The 6,000-nt window shown below is 32.6% G+C and overlaps 1 long non-coding RNA gene across 2 annotated transcripts in view; it reads right to left on the reverse strand.

The window, feature by feature from the left end:
- Positions 1-5,445, reverse strand: part of LOC140600666 (uncharacterized) — an 84,759-nt gene extending 79,314 nt beyond the window's left edge. For both annotated transcript variants that reach the window (XR_012003838.1, XR_012003839.1), the window contains exons 1-2: positions 5,365-5,445; positions 4,608-4,700 (exon numbers count right to left, since the gene is read on the reverse strand). This is a non-coding gene — a long non-coding RNA (uncharacterized lncRNA). The remainder of the gene's footprint in view (positions 1-4,607; positions 4,701-5,364) is intronic.
- Between the last annotated feature and the right edge of the window lie 555 nt (positions 5,446-6,000).

Consider the following 6,000-nt stretch of genomic DNA (forward strand, 5'->3'; position numbering starts at 1 on the left):
AACCATATGATCGTTTCAACAGATGCAGAAAAAGCATGTGACAAAGTGTAACATTCATTCATGATAAAAATCCCTCAAAAAAGTAGGTGTGGAGGGATCACACCTCAACATAATAAGGGCCTTATATGAAAAACCCACCATACTCAATGGTGAAAAACTGAGAACTTTTTCCCTAAGAAACAAGACAAGGGGTTCCACTCTCACCACTTTTATTCAACACAGTACTGGGAATCATAACCATAGTAGTCATACAAAAATAAGAAGTAAAAGGCACTCAAATTGGAAAAAGAAGAAAAATATTTTTCACTATTTGCAGATGATACGACACTATATACAGAAAACCCTAGAGACCCCACTGAAAAACTATTAGAACTAATAAATTCAGTAAAGTAATATGACACAAAATCAATAAACATAAACCTACTATATTTCCATACATTAATAATAGAGTGGCAGAAAAAGAAAGAAAAGACATCCACTTACAATTGCACCAAAAATAATAAAATACCTAGGAATAGACTTATCCAAACAGGTGAAAGTCCTATACTCTGAAAACTATAAAATACTGATGATAGAAATTTAAGATGACACAAATGGAAAGTGTCATAATTGAGGGAAAATATTGTTAAAATGCTCATAATTGGGGGAAAATATTGTTAAAATGTCCATATTATCCAAAGTAATCTACAAATTTAAAGCAATCCCTATCTAAACACCAGCAATATTTTTCACAGCACAGAACAAGTAATCCTAAAATTTGTATGTAACCAAAAATGACCCCAAGTAGTCAAAACAATCTTGAAAAAATAATAATAAAATTAGAAGTATTATGGGACACCTGGGTGGCTGACTTGGTTAAGCATCTGCCTTTGGCTGAAGTCACGATCCTGGAGCCCCAGGATTAAGGCCCATGTTGGGATCCCCAAAGAACAGGGAGTCTGCCTCTGTCCCTCCCTCTTGCTCCTTCTTTCTCTCTCTTGCTAATTTTCTGTCTCTCTGTTTAATAAATAAATACAATCATTGAAAAACAAAACAAAACAAAAAGCTACAGGTATTACAATCCCAGTTTCAAAATATACTACAAAGCTATAGTGTTCAAAATAGTATAGTACTGGCACAAAAACAGACACACAGATCAACAGAACAAAATAGAGATCCTAGAAATAAACCCAGGCTTATATGGTCATTTAATCTATGACAAGGAAGGCAAGAACATGCAATGGAGGAAAAAAAAAAACCAGTCTTTTCAACAAATGGTGTTGGGAAACTGGACAACATGCTAAAGAATGAAACTGGACCACTGGCTTATACCATGCACAACAAATTAACTCAAAATGGATTAAAGACCTACATGTGAAACCTGAAACCATAAAATTCCTAGAAGAGAGCACAGGCAGTAATTTATCCAACATAAGCCATAGTAACATTTTTTTTCTGGATATGATTCCTGAGACAGGGGAAACAAAATCAAAAATAAACTATTGGGACCACCATCAAAATAAAAAGCTCTGAAGATCAACATGAAAAAATCAATAAAACTAAAAGATGATCTATTGACTGGGAGAAGATATTTGCAAATGACATCTCTGATAAAGGGCTAGTATCCAAAATATATAAAGATCTTGTACAACCCAACATTCAAAACACTAATAATTCAATTTTTTAAAAAAGGGCAGAAGACATGAACAGACATTTCTCCAAAGAAAACATAATAATGGCCAACCGACACATGAAAAAATGCTCAACATCACTCATCTTCAAGGAAATGTGAATCAAAGCCACAATGAGATATCACTTCACACCTGTCAGAATGGCTAAAATCAACAACCCAAGCAACAAGTCTTGGTGAGGAGATGCAGAAAAAGGAACCCTTATGCACATTTGGTAGGAATACAAACTGGTATAGCCACTGTAAAAAACAGTATAAAGGGTTCTCAAAAATTAAAAATAGAACTACCATCTGTTGTAGTAATTCTTCTAATGTGCATTTACCCCCCAAATATAAAAACAAGTAATACAAATAATTAAACAAGATATATGCACTCTTATGTTTTTTGCAGCATTATTTCAGCAGCCAAATTATGGAAGCAGCCCAAGTGTCTATAGACTAATGAATGGATAAAGAAGAGATAGTATACAGATACACATACACACATACATATGTACCCCACATACACAATATATATATATATACTATATATATATATAGTGTGTATATATATATATATATATATATATATATATATATATATACATACACACACACACACACATAATGGAATGTTACTCTGCCATAAAAAAAGAATGAAATCTTGCCATTTCCCACTATATGGATTGGAACTAGAGAGTATAATGCTAAATAAGATAAGTCAGTCAGAGAAAGACAAGTACCATGAGATTTTACTCATATGTGGAATTTCAGAAACAAAACAAATGGACAAAGAAAAAAAAAGCCAAACTAAAAACAGACTTTTTTTTAAGATAATAGTATCAAAAAATAAAGATAATAGTATTTTTCTTCTTTTAATTTTTCATGTAGCTCTCTTTTTTTGCTTCAAATTTTTATTTCAATTCTAGTTAGTTAACATATACTGTAATACTGGTTTCAGGAGTAGAATTTAGTGATTCGTCATTTACATATAACACACAATGCTCATCACAAGTGTCCTCCTTAATACCCATCACCTATTTAGCCCAATCCCTGCCCACCTCCCCTCCAGGAACCCTCAGTTTGTCCTCTATAGTTATGAGTCTCTTACAGTTTATCTCCTTTATTTTTTTTTACCCCTTTCTCTATTTTCATCTGTTTTGTTTCTTAAATTCCACATATGAGTGAAATCATGTCATTGTCTTTCTCTGATTGACTTGTTTCGCTTAGTATAATACACTTTAGTTCCATCCATGTCGTTGCAAATAGCAAAAATCAGTCTCTTAACTATAGAGAACAAACTGATGGTTACCATAAGTGAGGTGGGTGGGGGAAATGAGTGAAACAGGTGATAGAGATTAAAGAGTAAACTTAACCATGATGATCACTGAGTAATGTAAATAATTGTTGGATAACTATATTGCACACCTGAAACTAGTTTAACACTGTATGTTAACAACACTAAAATTATAAATAAATAATAAATAAATAAATAAATAAATAAATAAATAAATAAATAAATAAATAAAATTTATTATCATACATGGGTATAATGTAAACTTCTTTGATCCTAAATGGAAACAAATTTATTTGGGTCTCTAATATATATTGAGCGCTTATAACTTAATACATTATTTTAAGGACTTCTTGTATTTTCTCTCAGCACTGATAACAACACATGAGGGAAGTATTCTTTCTATTGCTATTTTATAAAGAAGGCAACTGAAATACAGAGATTTTGACAAACTTTCACAGCACAGGGGGTAGAATAGGAACCCAGTAACCTTTTCTCAAAGCCTGTTTTCTTTTCATGGTATAGGTAGGATCCCTACTACTCTATACCTTTCCTTAGTTTTCTGAAAATGCAGTATCTCTCAACAACACTATAAGTACTCTGAGGTCCAGATATACCTCCGTTTAACCTTTTATTATTCAATAGTACTCAACATATAAAAGCAAGCTTTTAAAATAAAATGAACAAATGAAGAAAATGAATGAAAGAAGAATATGAGAAAGTTATTATTAGTTAATATGGAAGTTTTATGGAAATATGGACTTGGATCCAGGAAAGCTGGTTGGCCAATGGAGTCTTTGATCATTTCTCCTGACAGTTAGTGAAGTGTACCTCAGTTGTCAGGAGTACCAGGAGTAATGTCATGATATTTTTGGTTTCCTTTGTTGAATTAATTCTACATCTAACTCTTGGACTTACTGTGGTGTGGTTGTTAATCATATTTGGAAGCTCTGACAAAATAATCTAACTGGAGAATAATAAACAAAATTAGTATGTTTGAAGTATCTGCTAAGATGAACTTTATTACATATATACTCTTAGGACACTGTATATAAATTCTTTCCCATTTCTTACAAATATTGCTATTTATGCATCAAAACAAAAGGGGGGGGGGTAAATGCCAATAGAATTTAAGCCAGTGCATGGCAACTGTCTTTATGTAACTACAAGTCAATTCATTACCTGTTATTTCTATTGTTCATTCATTCCTTTATTCATGGACCATTTTAAGCATGGAGGTGGAGCATAGAGGTGACATGGTCTGATATAGTTTACTAAAGCATGAAAGGTAAGTGACATTTAGACTTTCTTCAGCAGGCCATAGGGTGTAATTTAAAGATTTTTTAAGCAGAAGAGTCATATGTTGAAATCTATACTTTAGCTCTCAGCTTCCTAGCACAGACTTTTCAAAAAGAGAGTATGAAGACAAAGGAGAAAATTACTGATGCAAATATAATGCATATGCATGATAAAGTTTTTAAAAGGTTCCTTTCTTTCCTGAAATGAAGCACCTAACTTTCCAACAATTGTAAATAATTTTAGGCTCAGCAGTGCCCTCCAGGGTAAATATGCAGCAACCAGCACTGCAACCTTGTGGAGGCCAAAGGAGAGCGATTTATCACTTACTGATCCAAGAAGTAAATATAGATTATAATCAATCTGTACCTTTCAGCACACTCTAGGACATTAGAATGCATCCCCAAAGGGAATATGCTGCAGGATAACTGTTCTTTAAACAATTATAAGGTAGAATTCAACCTGGAAATAAACAACAGAAAGGATGATCTAAGAATACATTTATTTCAAATATTATAGAGTGCATGTATTTATGTGAGTGCATATGTATGTGTTATAGAATAACACACAAAGGGATTGGTTTTATTTCCTGGAAAAAGAAGATAACTTCATAATCAATGATAAAGTCTAATAAGATAAGGCAATTTATGTGACATTCACGAACGTCCTCAAGTTTTAGTGTTCTCTTCCATTGCAGTTATATACATATATAGTCATAGATACAAATTGAGGATACTAACAGAATAAAACATCCATTATATAATTTTTATCAGTTTCCTTCAACAGGTCTCATCTTAGGGTATACTATGAATTCATATTTTTCAAAAATTTCCTTTTATCTTGTTTTATACTGTTTATCTTAAGTAATTTCTTTGGCTTTCTTTAAATTTTTATTTGTCCTCATGTCTAAGGAGAGGAGAGTTAATATTTATTGATAACAGCATATCCTAGGGACTACAAACACATTGTCTTACATCATATACACATGCACACATATGTATGTAAATACACACATCATAAAATTATAAAGATTACTTATTTTACTCATGAAGGAACTGGGTATTCAGTGGTTAAGATTCTAGCACCAGACAAGACAATAGAGAAATCGTTTTCAGGAAAATCTTACTGTTCCCTTTAACTTGCATCACATTGGTGACACATTCAAGTGCCTTCACAGCAGATGAAAGGCTGACTGAAGAAATCAGAGAATGGAATGCCTCTAACCTTCTTCAAAATGAGGCGTCATTAAGAATCAGAATGTTAGCTAGGGCTCCAATATTTCAGATGTCTATTCAGAATCCATTCAATGTTCCCTTCCATGAGAGGAGTTAAGTTTTCTGGCCAATAGGATATTGTAATTAAAGGTATGTTTGTAAAGGTAAATCCTGTCATGTTATAATGTTATATGTCACAAAATTTTCCCTACTTATTTTGCATACAAAAAAGAAGCAAATACTAAAAATACAAGGTGGATTTCATGATTTAACCCTTTTATGCCATAATCACAAGCCTGTTTAAGTCATTAGGCCTTTCTTCAATTTCTCATATGCACTTAATGTTCCAACGTTGGGCCTTTGTTCACTTTTCTCTCTCCTTGGAAAGTTCTCCACATCTCCTTATCTCTTCTACTCTCCTTTGCTTAAATATTTTTTCTCATGCATCAGAACTTGCCTATTTTTTCACTTTCTTAAGGAAGCTGCCACTAGTTAGTTCTCTATACTAAATGAGTTCAAAGAGACGCCTTGTAGCTTTGTACCTTTTT

The sequence above is a fragment of the Canis lupus genome, chromosome 12 (genome assembly GCF_048164855.1).
Source record: "Canis lupus baileyi chromosome 12, mCanLup2.hap1, whole genome shotgun sequence".
Taxonomy (NCBI): domain Eukaryota; kingdom Metazoa; phylum Chordata; class Mammalia; order Carnivora; family Canidae; genus Canis; species Canis lupus.